Below are 18,302 nucleotides of genomic sequence, written 5' to 3'. Positions count from 1 at the left end.
GGAATTTCCTAATCAAAAGTGAAGATTAGTGGTTCTTTTTTCTTTTGTGGGAAACGTTTACTTCGTCACGGACTAACCCCCAAATATAATCACCCATCATTGCACAGCCCCACCTTCCTTGGTATCTGCTTTCCATTACCTGAATGTCCTTATGGAAACGTTTCCCGTTCTCTTCTCCTAACATCTCCTAAATTCTCCCTTAAAAAATCCAAGTGTGAATTGAAGCATATGTAATTTTAAAAACATTCTACATCCCAATGCTCGATATTGATCAATGAGTCTTAACTTGGTGATCAAACGCTTCACTTCGGTTATGCAAAAGAAATCTCGTCACCTACTTATGAAAGGCCTCCCAAGTGTTTCTTTCCAAAACTCCGTCATTTTTTGTTTAAGTGTAGCACTATTAAGCATGACACGAATCTGAGGCCCTGGGAAAATCCCAGTCAGAACTTTTGCCTCCAGAGCTTTCACAAATTGTTTTGCCAATCCCAGATTAATATGTAATGTTGGCATCTGGCATGAGAATCTTCTTCCTCGGCACTAATGTTTCATTTATCACATTATGTGTTCCTGGAATAAGTTTCGTTCTTTCAGGCCACACGGTTTGATCATAGTACTGGTTAGTTGCCTGACTGCCCCACAGACATAGAAAGCAGGAATATTTAGTATAACTATTTGCAACCCAAGAAGAAAACCAATAATTTTGAAATCCCCACACACGTCTCATTGATGTTCCTCATATTTAATTTTCTACAACATCAGCTTCACACTTGAATAACTTTCCTTCATGTGGATGGAATGTGCAACAGGGATTAAAGTATACTGGTTTCCCTTGTACAAAATAACTGCCTTCAAACTAGTACTCGAACTGTCCATGAACAGTCGCTATTCCTTTGGTTCGTATTGAAAGCCAACAGCCCTAAAAAGACCACCGATATCTGTACAGCAGCACAATGAATCCTCAATAGCAAAATAAACGGAAAAAAGTTGATGTCTGCTTCTGTACTTAGATATTTTGCAGGAAGGAAATAGAAAGTTCCACTCTTTGAGTCGTGATGCTAGCAATTCGGACTTATTTTTCGGTAATCGTAGATCTCTAATCAGATCATCTAGTTCTTTTTGGTTCAGTAAATGAGGTTTCTCACTATCTTCCAAAACGAACAAACTATCTGAACTGTCGGAATGAGCTGCTTCTTCACTGAAAACCGTTTGGGGCGGAGGTGAGGGAATAGGGAGCTCTTCACTATGCGGAAAAAGTGCTCGGGAGGATGGTATGTTTGGGTATTGTAGCTGATGTCTGTTCTTGCCTTTCTTGTAGTGCGTCAAGTTGATCATGCAAAAATAACAATCATCATGATGGTTGGTAGGTTTTCTCCACTCTCGCGGAATGTCAAACGGCATGCTTTTCCTATTCCCACGCAACCAATGTTCCAACGTCGACCTGCAATTACCACAAGACCCATGTGGGGCCCATGGCTTGTCAAGATCCTCAACCGCCATTCCGAAGTAAGTTTTATAGGCTGCACAAAATTTTGTTCCAGACACAATCCTATGCTTCACCTGCTTCGGACCAATATAGTATCCACACACAACACACTGACATTTAACTACACGCACGTACACTCAGATAGACTTATACGATAATATAAAATAACTGTGGAAAATTTGGAAGCAGCACTTTGCGACCATTTCATTACTACCAGAATTGGCTACAACTTAACTATTGCTTAGACTCTATTTAATCAATTTACAATTCTGCTATGAATCTTTAGAATATATATTGTCTGTTTGCTACTCCGAACAATTATGCGCTACCACCTAGTGAGTATCGAAATAAATGTACGTAAATTGTTCTGCATAAACCAGTATAGGTAGAAAAAGAAAACATTTTTATATCACTGAAAATATTGACACTGCATGAAAATAAGTACCGGATTCGTGTTCAGGGGGTCAAAATACATAAAAATTCATCAAGAAATAATAATAAGCAAAATTTTGTATACTAGTGTTATAGGTGACCTAACTCGTAACTAGGAAGACCGCATACGTTCCGGTTAGATCAAGACCTTTCCAATTTAAGGGAACTTAATATGTTACAGTTATTATGTTACAAATTAATTATGTATAAATTGATCTTACTTAAATCCCCATTCTCAATACATCGACGTCATTCTGAGAGAAGCAACTAATACGGGAGCTTTTGAAGAAACCATCAAGTACCGAAGAACCAATTAGCTTTTTATATAGCCCTCATCATACTGTCAAATCCAAAAAAGCTTAGCTCGAAACTCAAAAAGCAATTCGAACTATTCTGAATATAAAATATAAATTAACAATCAGTGCTTAATCGACTACCAAATTTGAGTTCTGCCTGCAAACCCACCTGCAAACTTTACCATCTGAAATATCCACATAAAAAGTATGAGTTGTACCGTGTGGGTAAAAGTCATATTATAGCCTTAACACAGGAAAGAGTTCTAGATTGGGGTCCATATTAGTCATAGGTAACATTTTATGGATCTGGCAAGCTCAGAAACACAAGTGACCATTGTGGCTGGAGGCTGTCATTTTAAATATCACATTATCTTTTTAAAAATACGAAAATCGTTATGCGACGCCATGTTTCAAATGAAATATTTTCGAAGCAGGGCAATGTCGCTGACCATTTGGTCTTTGTTCACTCTGTTTCTTATGTGGATTCCCCATAACATACGCTTGAAACAACCACCTTTGCATCTATGGTTTATGCCATACACCTCTTCCATCCCCCATGCATGGCGGCTAGCAATATATCTGGACTCACGGTAGTACATGCATCTTCCATTCACAGCACCAAATGCTGTAAATTCCGGATTTCGATTGTGTACATCGTGGCTTTAAAGTAGATAGCCTTACAAGTAGAAGTCCAGTTGCGTGAGATTCTGAAAGCGTGGTGACCAGTTTCCCAGTGCCAAAATCCAGAGCCACCTCCTAGAAAACTGTTGATGGGGAGGGTACCCATCCTTATGGGGGCCCGAAGGGGAAAGCAGGATGGGGCCCGGGTTCCCCCTTGACTCACGAAAATGTATACGTAATATAACAAACCATGTATATTAAATACCAAAAATACCAGAGGTAATATAGCAACCATGGAGATGGCCCCCTCTAGTAAATTTTCTTCGGGCGCCTCTTTCCATCCTTCTAGAAGAACGATGGGTATGAGTCTGACAAAATTGACGGTTTGTGCAGTGAGGAAAGGGCTAATGACTCTTCTATCAAAATTATTACGCTAGACCATAACCTTTCCGCCATCAGCTATTCCTGACATATAAATCTAATGTGGGCTGTGACTCCAGTAACAGTAGTTTTGTTTGTTTACTTCTCCGTTCACGTAAAAATACGCCTCGTAGAAGAGCAATATGTTTAAGAGGAGATCCGAGTTCGATGGTAGTTCATCTTTCGCCCATTCGGTAAACTACATTCGAAGGTCTGGATTGTTCTCTGTCAGATGCTGGTGAATCTAGATTTTATGTGTATCAGTTGTTAACGGAAAGTATCCTCATGGGCTACGTTGAGAGTTTTTGTTGAAGTATGTGAGGACAGTAAGAATGCTTGCCATATCTGTAGACAATTTTGGACTAACACTGCAAGATTTATTGAACACAGATTCCATCTCTCGTAAGGTATTAGTGAGTTTGTTAACATCATTGTGGTTTGTTAACATCATTCTGACAAGGAATTCAAATTTTCGAGTCATTTTACGAGGAACATGTGCCGGCCGTTGATTTTCTCCTTATTCTCATTAAATACCTCAACAAATGAATCGGCGTCTCAGTGGAATACATATTCAAAGTATTAAAGGTCTCTGGTTTGACTCAAGACCAAATATTTTTGCACTAGACACTTGCTCCCGTAGCCTTTACAGGACTGATAGGAATTTCAAGAAAATCACAGACATTTACGTTGACACCCCTAGTACTCCTTCTAATTGTCACAGGGATATGAACGATACCTCGTTGTAAAGTATGGAACACAAATTTTAACGAGCTAACTTTTGTGTCCGCCGTGTCAAACCCGTAGAAGAAGAAGATCTTTTTTTATGTAAAAAAATGAGATTTTTTGTTTTTGGAAATTTGTAAGAAGCTGGCAACACTGTTACTTGTCGTACGCAGGAAAAAATCACTTGTACGCCATACATTGGGTACAATCATTTTTAAGTTCAATAAGTGAGAAAAAATCCAGACGTGTTTCCTACAAGAATCACCCTGTACATATTTTTCGAAATATGTTGGTCTACCCTGACGCCTCGAATCGTCACAGAGATATAGCCCATACCTCGTTGGAAAGCTTATGGGACACATTCTAACGAGGTAACTTTTGTGCCCCCGTGCCTAAACCGGAAAAGAAGAAGAAAAAAATTTTAAAAATACATTTTCTTGAAGTTGACAACCTGTTATTTGTCGTGCGCAAGAATGGCCATACATAGGGTATCATTAGTTAGGATGTTTATTTATGTTTAATGATGCCACTTTTTTTAATTTGTAGCTCCTTTGGGGGAGAGTTTCCCTCCCCGAAATGCTCAGGGGATAGGCAACAAAAATATCCAACTCTTCCCCCTACCCTTCCGCTGCTAGTCCCTCGATGTGAACAAAATGGAAAGTTTCATTCTTCCTCAAGAAATAGACATCTAAATTATCTCTCTAGGTTAATTAGGAGCGGAGCGATGGAGGTTTAAACTCCTGGCTCAGCTCCTGAGCCGTTCGTCCTGTAAGACCGTGGCTATTTATAAGCGTTCGCAAAGCGTTTTTATTGCTCAAGCGTACGTTTGGAATACGCTGACTATGTATTTAAATCTGGATGGCTAATCACAATACGCTACAAACGCGAAAGCAATAAAAACGTGGAGAAAACTTCAACTTGAGTGTACTTAGTGCATTTCGGAACAATAGACCACCTGCTGTTTAAAAGATGTCTAAAGGAAGGGAGAAAAAGGGAAGACGTGCTGCCAGACTAGGGAATTTTAGCAAGAAACAGCTGCTTGGAATCCGTCTAATCGTCCGTCACAAAAACTGAAGTTTATACAAGTGTTTCCCCAGGCTGTTAACAAAGCAAATTTTTTGAGAAAGGGGTCCTCCAAGAGCGTTATTTAGGGGGTAATTCCTGCCTTTGTTATATACATATATATAGATAGATATAAATATAGATATAGATATAAATATACATATAAATATAGGTATATAAAGATAAGTAGGAGCGGGTCTTTAAAATTAGTTCGGAAAGATAATATGAAAATCTGGCATAATTTGCCAGAATCTATCTAATCTAATATAAATAAAATAAAGAGTTTGTGTGTTCGCCTGTCTGTCAGTCTGTGTGCGGCCTGGGGACCAGACGAGTGGACCGAGAGTTACCAAATTTTGGTCAGGGGTACCTTGGCCCGGGCCGCAGATCAAGACGTAGCGTATTTTTTAAATTTCGAACCAGGGGGGTCTCAGGGGGGGCGTTTACGGGACAGGCCTGGAGTCTAGTCTGAGAGCTGCCAAATTTTGGTCTCGGGTACCTTAGTCCAGGCCCCAGGCCAAGACGAATCTTTTTTTTTTTTTTTTCAAAATTCGAACGAGGGGGTCTCAGGGGGCGTTTACAGGCACATGTAAAAGTGGTGGAAAATGGCCAATATTACTGTCGAATTCATTGTTTTCGCGGTCGCTGAAATCAATGGTGAAACTCTGATCGCATTAACTTCCAAATTCATCCTATTCGGGCCGGGGGCACCGGGGGGGGCGGATACCGAGAAAAATAAAAGTAATTCAAAATGACCGATATTAGTGTCAAATCCATAGTTTTCGCGGTCGATGAGATCAATTGTGACACTTCCATTAGCGATGATATGCAAATTCAGCTACAATTGGATGTGGACCGGGAGTCAGCCGGGGAGGGGAATACCGAGAGATGTAAAAATAATCCAAAATGACCGATATTAGTATCAAATTCACAGTTTTCGCGGTCGCTAAGATCAATAGTGACACTTTCATTAGTGATCACTTGCAAATTCAGCTACGATTGTATGCGGGCCGGGAGTGAGCGGGAGGAGGGATATAGAAACATGTAAAAGTAATCCAAAATGGTCGATATTAGTGTCAGATCCATAGTTTTCGCGGTCACCGAAATGAGGGTAATACTTCTACAGGCGTTGACTTTCAAATACTGCCCACATGCGAAGAACGCGTATATTCAGCTAATATTATATATATATATATATATATATATATATATATATATATATATATATATATATATATATATATACTGGTCAAAAAATTAGGGGATCAGATGAAAACTCATGTAAAACTTCTTACGAATAATGTGACAACACTGTGTCTTGTCCAGTTCAGATTAAAATCATGAAGGCCCAACGTGAAAACGAACCGTTTGAAACATCTGTGCACGAGATCGGTGACGTGACGCTACCAGAGATCATTTTGCCAACACCTTCCAGCTCCAGGATACCTTTGTTCTAATTGTGTTTAGGGCGTCACAAATCCACGTAGTGAAATTGCGCAACAACGTGATTTGCCAGAATCGTTGGCATGGCGAGCTGTTGGCAGGTTGGAAGCTGGTCAGTCACAGCGCGAGATGGCACATGCCATAGGAGTGGCTCAAAGTGTGATTTTCCGATTGTAGAATCGATTCCAAACAACTTCAACTGTTCGAAGAAGACAAGGACAGAGCCGTCCACTAGCAACCAAAGCCAGAGACAATCGTTATCTTTTGTTAACAGCCCGTCGAAACCGGCGTCAGAATGCAACTCTGCTCCCTCGAGCCTTCCGAACAGCAACAGGACACACAATATCCACTGAAACGCTCCGCAATTGCCTTCGAGAAGGTGGCCTCTACGCACGTAGGCCTATGGTATGTATCCCATTAACTGCACGACACCGTGTTGATCGAAGAGCGTAGGCGGAGGAACATCGTGGGTGGGGACGCAATGAATGGGGCAATGTTTTGTTCTCTGACGAGTCTCGATTCAGTGTGGAGCCTGATAATCGACGTGTTTTCATCTGGAACACGACACAATCCCATGTTTGAGCAACAAGGATTCCAGTATCATGGTGGTGGACTGATGGTGTGGGCAGGAATCAACATTGGTGGACGTACTGATCTCCACATCATCCGAAATGGCTCTTTGACGGCTCTCAGGTATAGGGATGAGATCCTGAAAATTCTTGTTCTTCCTTATTCTAGTGCCATTGGTGATTCGTTCCTTTTCATTTATGACAATGCTTGTCCTCACAGAGCTCGGTTAGTGGATAAGATGCTGGAAGCTGAGGGTATCGCTCAGATGAAGTGGCCAGCATGCTCTCCGGATCTCACCCCAATTGAGCATGTCTGGGACATGCTTGGCAGACGAATTGCCGCAAGGCCAGTACCTCCAACAACCATTCCAAAGCTGGAAGTCGCTCTTCTGGATGAGTGGCACAACATCCCCCAAGAACTCATTGATAATCTGATTGAATCCATGCCACGCAGGTGCGAGACTGTGTTGGCTATTCGAAGTGATCATATGACATATTAAGGAACAATCAGTGTTGTTGCCTTGCCTATTTGTGAGCAGTTCGAGAGGTGTACACATAACCGTCTTATTTCATGAGCCACGTGAACAAGGTTTTCCGTGTCCCAACACCAGTATGTGCCGCATTTTTCTAGTGTATCTTAAAGCATTCCTTCTTGTATGATATATACGAGTCAAACACAAGCTTATCCATACACTATCTTAAGGTCTTGTGTGATATTTCAGCTGATCCCCTAATTTTTTGAGCATTATATATATATATAGTGGCGGAGCCAGGATATGATCAAGGGAGGGGCTAAACCATAGTTTGCAGTTTTATCCAGTGTAAAGCAGGATTATTGAAGCCCATTTTTACAGTGTATACTTGAGTGTGAAGGGGGGGGGTTCCCCTTGGATCCGCCTCTGTATATATATATATATATATATATATATATATATAGAGAGAGAGAGAGAGAGAGAGAGAGAGAGAGTCTATATATATAGGTAGATAGATACATAGATTTAGATATATACATGATCGAAAATGGCCTCGAATCTATACTTGCTGAGATGAACAGAAGATACTGTTTAAATCCACAAATTCAGCCCCATTAGTACTCTAAGGGGGACGATGACATGTAAAGATAATTGAAAATTGTCGATATTAATGTCAAATTCATAGTTTTGGGGTTCCATAAGTTCATTGATGACAGTTTTGGTGCCCTTTGCGTCCAAAATGAAACGTATTCTCCTCGTGCGAAGAACGGGTATTCTGCTAGTCTGTAATAATAACTAACGGAAGTTTCACATACTCAACCCTTTAATATATTTCTCGCTGCTCAAATTTACTCACTTCTGCGGTATATGTGTGTAAAGTAGAATTAAAACCTGTTGCTTTAAGTATTTTTTCCGTTAGCGAAATACATTGTATATACAGTAGGACGTCGATAATTCTAACGTAAAAAATCCGAACGCGGTTCCTAGAAGCTTTTTACATTTTGTCTTAACGCTAGCGATAAACAAACAACAGCGTGTCCGTCGACGTTATGTGAAGTCAGTGTTTTTACAAAAGTTCATTTACATGTAATTGTTTGTCACACATATTTTTACTTTTATTTTTTCTTAGGCCTATAAGTTTTAAGTGTGACTTACAAGATCTCTGTATGTAAGTAGCCTTACGTGCGGTATTGTAGTTACTGTATGTACTGAATAATCACTGTATCGATAGAAGAACATACCGTACAGTATATGTAAGCCTAAATGGCATTCTCTTGGTCATTTTCGAAAATCCGAATAATTTGAAAATCCGAACTGCCTGTGGTCCCAATTAGTTCGGATTTTCGACCTCCCACTGTATATGTTACAGCAAGTAAGATTAGTAGCATCAGGCCATCCGGAATTTTACATAGAACAAGGAAGATATCTCTATGAAATATATGTTTGATTTAACATATTAACTAAAATGATTCTGTGATTAACTAAAATGATGATTCTGATAATACCCAAATTTTCCGGTTTTTTCCTAGCTCGGGAAAACCGTAAAAAACTGTTTTTTACCCAAAATTTTCGTTTTTTTTCACAGGCCTTCACAACACTAGTCTGAACACACAGTGCACCGAACACTCCTAACGATGAGCCTCCGCAGCCGACGACCCATTCATGTGCGAATATAACACCACGACATCGGCAACTACGACTGAAATGAACACGTGATCATTGCCACTGGACCTTGGCCCAATGGCAGAGCGTTGCATTGTCTGATGAATCCAGATATCTTCTTCGTCATGACGATGGGAGGGTGCGAATCCGTCGTGTTCCAAGGGAACAGCTCCTTGACATCTGTACTGCGGACGGAGATAACCTGGCTGCGGCTTAATTATTATCCGGGGAACATTCAGGTGAGCATCCATGTGTCTAGTGGAGCTCGAGCAAGGCACCATGACGGCCGAGGCGTATCAAACGGTGCTTGCAGACCACGTACACCCCTTTATGACGGCCATGTTTCCCATCGGTAGTGGCATTTTTCGACAAGATGTCACAAGGCCAGTAGTGTGATGCAGTGGTTCGAGGAACACAGGAGCGAGTACCAAGTGATGTGCTGGCCTCCAACTCGCCGGATCTGAACCCAATCAAACACATCTGGGATGTGATTGAACGTGACGTCAGGGCGCATCACCCCCTCCCCGGAATTTACGGGAATTAGGTGACCTGTGTGTGCATATGTGGAGTCAACTCTCTCCAGCGACCTACCAAGGATCATTGCGTGCATGCCAAGACGTGTCGCCGTTGTTATCCGTGCCAAAGGTCGACATACTGACAATTAGGTAGTTAGTCATAATTGTCTGGCTGATGTGTGTGTATATTTTAACTCGTACATTTTGTCTTGACTCGAATTTCGAGACGTCTCGACTTGAATTCGAGTCGAGTCGAGACAGAGACTGTCGAGTCAAGACACGAGTCGAGACAGAAACATATTTTCGAACGAGACACGAGTCGAGACAACATTTTCTCGAGACGAGTCGAGACAGGCTTAAATCTCGACTCGACTCGACTCGTGCGCATCCCTATTCCTTTCAGAGATGTAATTCACAAGTGTTGTCACCAGCTTTTCGTTATGAGCTATTTGTGTTTTTGAAACCCCATGATGTTTCACGCATTCATTATAAAGTGAAAATAAGTGTTTTATTTCCTTCTTTTCATGCTGAATAAGATCTATTTGCGCTACAGATTATTTTTTGTGAGTATTCCAAACATTCCACTTGGGCCTTGGCAGACTTGTTGTACACCTGTTCTAATGCCTGATCCATAGCAACACTACTGAAATGTCTTGCACTAGTTTGCTGTACAACGAAATGCCCTTTCAGAAATTCTTCATGTAATTGTGGGTGCACTTCAGCTAGTTTAAGGCAGTCTTCAAGATGCGTGCTTCCACACCTGGCGTAGTTTTCTTTCTAAAGCAGAAAAATAATAGTAGCGTTCTACGGTAAGCGGACATATGCAATCTCCAATTACCTTCCATGTCGCTATGAATCAAGTATCGTAAAACAGGAAACAAGTTTTGAACGAATTCGTTCCATACTCGAACATTTCTGATCTCTCAAATTCTCTCTTGACAAATAAATTAAAACCTCTATTAAGGTGTTGAATAAGAATGTGAAGTTGACCAACTTCAAACTGAATTGAAGAAGCATTCCCGACATTGAATGCTTTCTTCAATACCTGGAAACGATCTATTCAGTCTGCATATTTACTAGGGTCACAGTGTTTGAAAAATGCCTGCCACTGTAAACGTTCAATGGTCTCTGCAACTATGAAGTATGCGCACAGCATAATTAGATAAGTGGAAGACACCATCTACAACATTCGGGCAAAATATATCTGATTCAATGAGAGTGTACTTAATCCGGTGAATAATGACCGAAACCCTATTCTTTCCTGACTAAAGCCCAGGCACGTAGCCAGGGGGTCCGGGGGGTCCGGACCCCCCTTCGAGATCGGAAATGAAAAAAATTAAGGAAGGAAGAAACAAAATGAAATGAGAAAAAGGAGGCTCGCGTTAAAAATAAAAAGAAAGATCAGTAGGCTTTTGGTTATACTGTAGTTTCTTATGAGGAGATTTCTATTACTTGCAAATACATGGTGATGAGGTAAACGAGTTATCCTGGAAGAGTCAGGGAATTTGAAATTTCTAGAAAAATTACGGAATTCTCAGAATTTCTGGAAAAGTTACGGAATTCTCAGAATTTCTGCTACTAGTCAGGGAGATTTCAAGCTTCCGAAAGTATAGTACCGTTGTGTAACAGTGTGGACATTTATAATCATAATTTTTCGTCATCGCATTCTTGCAATATTAAACATGTTATTTCAAAAACAATTTTCTACTGCTCCTTTAACCTGACATTTGGAACAGACAGAAGTTGACAGAATAACAAAAACAAATTTATGTGGAAAGAGAAAGTTCTATTAACATTTGACTCAACAGAGAAAGGAACGCAGATATTGTAAAATATTTTCCAAGACAATATTGAGTATGTACTTTTTATAATAGTTGAGGTCATAATGAAAGCAAAATTATTAAATTTGAATGAACAGAGTAAGGACGTGAATACTGTAAAATATTTTTCAACACTTTTTTTACTATTGATCGAGATACTACTATTTTACTACTCAAGATTTCTTAATAGTTTGTTATTAAAATATTTACCATCATATCTTCATTTTATCGTCCTAACAAACCAATATATGTTGATAGTAAAGTAGTGTAGATTGATCGAGCTCCTAGGCATTCAGAATTTCATGTAACCCCCCCCCCTTCCGCGTTACAAAATCTTTGCTAAACGAACCAATATATGTTCCAGTAAAATAGTTTAGAATGATCGAGCCCCTGGTGTGATGACCACAGTATTTCATGTAACGGACCCCCCCCCCTTCACGAAATCCTGGCTACGTGCCTGTAAAGCCATCTATAAATCATAATTACACGATAATTGTGATAGGCGTAGCTACGCAAATTGTTCTATATAACAGTATTTTGCAATTTACGTAATGACGTAATCTCTCCCTCCCTGCGAACAAACAGACAAACTACCTACGCTTCTATACGCCAAAGCCTTGGGAACAAAATAAGATACAAAGTTGACTTCTATCTATGTTTAATGTACCGTTTTTTTTTTTTTTTTTTTTTTAACTTTTAAATACACTCCCCACTAATACAGCCGTCTCCAAAGGGTTAAAGGTTGAAGCACAACTGAAAGAAAACTCATATGATCCGGATCACGTGACCAAGTTACAAAGAGTCCATTACCACCATAGAAACGATTCCAAAGGAGAAATGCACGCAACTTTTCCAACAGGCATGGTCCGGCCCCTTGGACTTTAAATATCTAAAACAATAGTTTTCCTTAAAGTGTATAGTATTTGTCCTGGCTTGTTTTAGAAATTAGAATTTATCCTTCCCTCTGTCTGAAAACATTTTAACTAAGTAAGAGTTTATATTTTGAAAACATCGGATTCGAATTTAGCTCTTGACCTTTATAAAAATTTCATATTTCTTGGACATGCACGCAACAAATTATCATCATATACGTATCAAAGTGAGTCTTTAACAATGTAAATAACATTCGGACAATTGTCAATAATGCACTTTTCGATTTGCTTTTAATTTGTAGGGACAAAAACTACATGAATGTAAGATATTTATACACATAAATCTATGAAAGAAAGAAAAGAAAAGTCAAACATATTGAAACAATACAGCAACCTTCAAATAAAACTGAAACAAATAAGCCCAAATAGAGTCAAGTAATACAGAACATTCATAATCAATTTAGCTTATATTAACAGGGTTATTCTTGACATCTACATCAAAGAAAATATAATTCGAAGTATTCATAACTACTTCTACGAGCTTATTTTATTTTATTTTATTTTTTTTAACTCACGAATTTAATTTGCGCCTAGAATTTCTAACTGAAATCCAATTTTCATGTGGTTTAATGACAAATGATCAGGGAAGGATGGGTGATTTATGGGACTATGTTTACTGGTTTAAATCCATCCCGGATAATATCGGCCACGCTTCAAGAAAAACAACAAATATTCGCCTGTATACCTTACAATTGGAATGAGGTTTTGGATTTTTGAAGCGAAATCGCAAAATACAAATTGTGTTAGTGAGAATAAAAATTAAGTGTTACTGGTAACACCCATAAATCACATGTTTAATAGCTATAGCCGGTTCCTTGCGACGAACGAAGGAGAGATTTTTTTTAAGCGACCTAAAGAATCCATAACTGACATTTTCAATAGCACCCATTTGTGGAATCCGAATCTTTCCTGCCTCACTCACAAGGGAGGGTCCCGAAGTGGCTGCACTGAGATCCGAACGAGACAACTGTGTTTCCATTTGATATGTTATAACTAGACGAATCCCCAAGTTATACGTGCCACTGGGCGGGATATCGTGAGTTACAACATGTTTTGCAATGTAAATGCTACAAAGCTGGCAGAATAGTTTGAAGCGGGTCATTTGTTCGGAAACGGTTGGGTAAATGCAAAGAAAGCTCGGCGAACACGTATCTCATCATTTTCAAGGGCACACTTTTTGGGATAAAAAAAAAGTTGGTCCCAGGGTCCCCCGCAGGGTTCCAGATGGGGTCTAACTAAAAAGTTTCAAATCGCAAGGGGAGTTAAATAACACATCATTTGAAAGCTGTTGTAAAATGAAAGAAAATGCAGCAAGTCTCGACTCTCTACGACAGCCCTCTACAAAATGGCGGCGGGTAAAAATGTAAACAAAAACAATTGAAAAGTCCATGGCTACCCCTATAAATCGGAAACGGTGAGACAAATGTGAAAACAGGAAAGGACGTGTGACATTATTTTCAAAGTACAAGGGTTTAAGTTAAAAGGTCTTGTCCCAGTGCCCCCACAGGATACCAGGTTGGGTCCGACTAAAAAGTTTCAAATGACAAGGGGGTTAAGGAGCACATTGTTTGAAAGCTGTTATTAAAGGAAAGAAGATGGAGCAAGTTTCGACTCTCTTCGATAATCCTGTGCAAAATGGTAGCGGGTCAAAGTGTAAACACAAACTTAATTGAAAAGTCTATGGCCACCTTGAAACCAAGATGGCCTCTTAAAACCTATGTCATTCATAACAGTTCAAATCTAAATCTCTACTTTTGTCCATTATACATTAGAAAAAATAGGAAAACTAAAGAACAATTGAATTTCGATTCACTTCAACTACTATTTCATTCCTTAACAACACACATATATGGTTTGTTCCTAATGTACGTTCATCACGGTTCTCTCGGTATCATTTACGTGAATATAACGAATATGCAATGAACACACAACTCTGACTTCGTAGTCACACTGCTAAACAAAAGTTGAATATCTTCGGGTAAAAGTTCATTTACAAGATTTCCGAGCAAAACCAAATCACATATAAATCATTTCAGTACATCGAGCTGCATCAAACTTTGTTGGTTTGGTCACAATATTCCAAGAAATAGCATATTTATATACAAACTCGTGTTTCACGTTGGCAGCCATATTGGATTACAGATTATACTCTTGAATATTTTATGGATATCTACTATTGACCATAAACGTAAATGCCATATTTCGCTTCTCCAACACCCGTGGTTTGAGCTGGACATACGTTCGATACATATGAACTCAAGATGTCGCGTTTTTTAACATTTCGCATCTTTTCGTCACCTACTGATCAACATTCTTGCCAAATTTGGTTGTCCTAGCTCCATCAGTTTGGTATGCCTCTTTTGACGTAGGTTTTAAGCGTATGTCTTAAATTCAAGGTGGCCATAGATTTATTTTTCAATTAAGCTTTTGTTTACATTTTGACCCGCCTCCATTTTGCACAAGGTTGTCGTAGAGAGTCGAGACTTGCTTCATCTTCTTTCATTTAACAACAACTTTCAAATGATATGCTACTTAACCCCCTCGCCATTTAAAACTTTTTAGTTGGACCCCACTTGGGATCCTGTAGGGGCCTGGGACAAGATTTTTAAACTTAAATCGTTGTACTTTGAAAATAACGCCACACGTCCTTTCCTGTTTTCACATTTGTCTCACCGTTTCCGATTTACGTATACGGGTGGCCATGGACTTTTCAATTAAGTTTTTGTTTTTATTTTGACCCGCCGCCATTTTGCACACGGTTGTCGTAGAGAGTCAAGACTTGTTCCATTTTATTTCATTTTACAACACCTTTCAAATGATGTGCTACTTAACTCCCCTAGCCATTTGAAACTTTTTAGTTGGACCCCGTCTGGGGCCCTGCGGAGAACCCTGGAGCAAACGTTTTTATCCCAGAAAGTGTGCCCTTGAAAATGATGGGATACGTGTTCGGCGAGTTTTCCATTTACCCAACCGTTTCCGAACAAATGACTCCGTTCAAACTATTCTGCTAAGTAATTTTTGGAAGTTTTCACATTACAAAATATGTTGGAACTCACGATATCACGCCCGGTGGCACGTATAACTTGGGGATTCGTCTAGTTATAACATATCAAATGGAAACACAATTGTCCCGTTCGGATCTCAGCGGAGCCACAGCGACCATATTATGTTCCTGTCTAGGACAGAACGTGTGGCAAATTTGTTTCTAAATGCCCTTTGCTTATCAACAACAGATTCCGTTCTCCAAAAACTTTTTAACGATAAATCCATGTAGCTCCAAAGAGTATACTATTCTCACTGTGTCCTAATCATACACAGTAGCACAGAACTGTACAGCACAATCTCCAATTTTGCCATCTAACGAAGGAAATCCAAATCTCCACACCGCACTGCATTTCATTCCAATTGTAAGGTACACTGGCAAATATTTGCTGTTTTTCTTGAGACGTGATCGATATTACCCCGAATGAATTCAAACCAGTAAATATAGTTCCATAAATCTCCCATGCTCTCTTCATCATTTTCCCCAAACCGAATTAAAATCGGACTTCAGTTAGATATTCTAGACCCAAATGATGTTCGTGAGTTTTGACCAAAAAAAAATCACCCTGTACCTCATTAGCAAGTATAACAGCAAAACATCATTTATATTATCTCTTGCCTGGTCATCTCTATTCTGAAAAAGAAAATTTGTTTGAATTAAGGGATAGCTATTCATTCGTAGCAACCAATCAACAACTTCACCTGAGGTCTTTTTATGAGACCTATTACAAGTTTCTCTATATGAAGTAGGTCAGTGATACCAACCTGTGGGATATTTTAACATTAATATTTCGGAAAGTTATAAACACCGTGTGTGAAGGTTTTCTCGAGGTACTCCATTTTCTTCATTTATAATTTATAAACCATCTTATCATCGCCGTTTCCCTTAGCCTCGGTGCATAATCGTGGGAACTCAAAAACGTAACGGAATAAAGGGAATTTTAGCAATATATATAATCAAAACCAACAGCACTGACTGTAGGCGGGAAGTAGACATAATGGATATCCAAAGTGTGAAATCAGTGCCAATTTTCAAATTTTGGCTCGAAGTAATATTTGCTTCGTTACATGGAAAAATGCATGCTAACACGGAAGAGATTTGTGAAATAACTTAAACATGTGTGATTCTCAAATGTCAAGGTTAAGCAACATAAATTATACTCGTATTTAAAAAAATAACTAATTAATGAAAGGAAAAATTAAAAAAGTGAAATGAGAGACAATCTACTTCCAAAACGTTATACAAAAACTCTATTAAAACGAACTGTTTCTATTGTCGACACGTTCAGCAGAACGCGATGGCAGAAAGGAGTGATGGAGACACGCAGCCAAGGGCGCCCATGTTGTGGTTTCCAAGGGGGGACAAGTATAAGCAATATTTCAAATATAGTTTCAAATTTTGCTGTAAACATTCTATTGGGTTTTCGATATTCTTAAGTACAATTTCCTATAGGGAGGCGCGAGCGCCCCACCTTGTCCCCTGATGGGCACCCTTGCACACAGCATTTCTGACAACAAAATATGTTTGTTTTCGATAAAGGAAAACACTTGTTTGTAAACAGTCCCGCACCCAGAAATTTTTGTTCGGAGGTTCAATCTTTAGGAGGAGACAAACTACCACATCTATGTAGTATAGAACGGGTAATTTTCTACACCCAGAAAGACATTAAGTAATTGTAAAATATTTTCATCTATATTTTCAGGGAAAAATTATAGAATTAGAATGTTTTTTTATACAAGAAAGAATATAGATGAAGTAAGATCAAAATTCATGCTACATCGATCATTTCTCTATTAAAAAATATAGTTTTATTAAAAAAGTGTACAATTGTATGTTGAATTGGAAGTTTTGGACCCCACTATTTTATGAACATGGAAGATCTAAGTAAGATAGTGAAATCGGCCCTTGATCTCAATTGGGTTGCTATTGAACCAAAAGGTTACCCTTTACCTAAAACTACATAAAAAAAGTTGCCCCCTAACCCCTTCCCTTACCGAATTATCGTATCATACATGCTCGAAATTGAATATTTTTAATTTTGATGGAGGTGGTCCAAAAATTTTGAAGTTTCGCAGATTGAAGATACTTTCTAGGTGTAAATGTACATATTTTTTTCAAAACCATCGATGTGAATTTTCTTTATTTTTTTGCCTGTTGAAAATTTCAAAAAAAATATAGAAAAATTTTTTGGGGAACACGTTCCTGATTTTTTGGTTAAAAAATTTGTTATACCCTTAGGTACAACATATTTTTTTCGAGGCCTGAAAGTAATGTCAACATTGTCAAAAAGAAATCAAACTGAAAACAAACGAGTTTTTCGCACAGTTTTTACATCATTTTAGAGCTCTCAAGGTGAGGACCCCTTCAAACAATTCTTTGCCAAAGTTCACAATTTTTCTTTCTCTTCCGCTTCTGTCGTTTTTCGGTTGCTACGATTGTGTTCATTTCGGAATAGAAACACCAAATATATCTCCGTAACAGTGCTTCCACTTCAACCGACTCTTGCACAACAAAGTTACACATACCTCACGTCGGCTCCTCGTATCTATCAGTGCTTGCTTCACTGGCCACACATAGTGGTGCTCTCTACCGCGAGCTGTGTGTAACTTTGTTGTAATGTGGAGATTTCAAAATTTCAAAATTTTCAAAATTTTTGGATCACCTCCACCAAAATTAAATAATATTCAATTTTGAGCATGTATGATATGATAATTCGGTAAGGGGAGGGGGTAGGGGTCAAATTCTTTATTAGGCATTTTTAGGTCAAGAGTAACCTTTTGGGTCAATAGCGACCCAATTTGGATC

At 39.0% G+C, this 18,302-nt stretch overlaps 1 long non-coding RNA gene across 1 annotated transcript in view; it reads right to left on the bottom strand.

Moving 5' to 3' along the window:
• Window positions 1–18,302, bottom strand: part of LOC145681592 (uncharacterized) — a 91,261-nt gene that overhangs the window by 34,265 nt on the left and 38,694 nt on the right. The window lies entirely within an intron of this gene.

This window comes from Thermobia domestica, chromosome 3 (genome assembly GCF_964235325.1).
Source record: "Thermobia domestica chromosome 3, izTheDome1.hap1.1, whole genome shotgun sequence".
Classification (NCBI taxonomy): Eukaryota; Metazoa; Arthropoda; class Insecta; order Zygentoma; family Lepismatidae; genus Thermobia; species Thermobia domestica.
The sequence above is the reverse complement of the archived record's forward strand: the minus strand, read 5'-3'. Positions and strand labels throughout refer to the sequence as shown.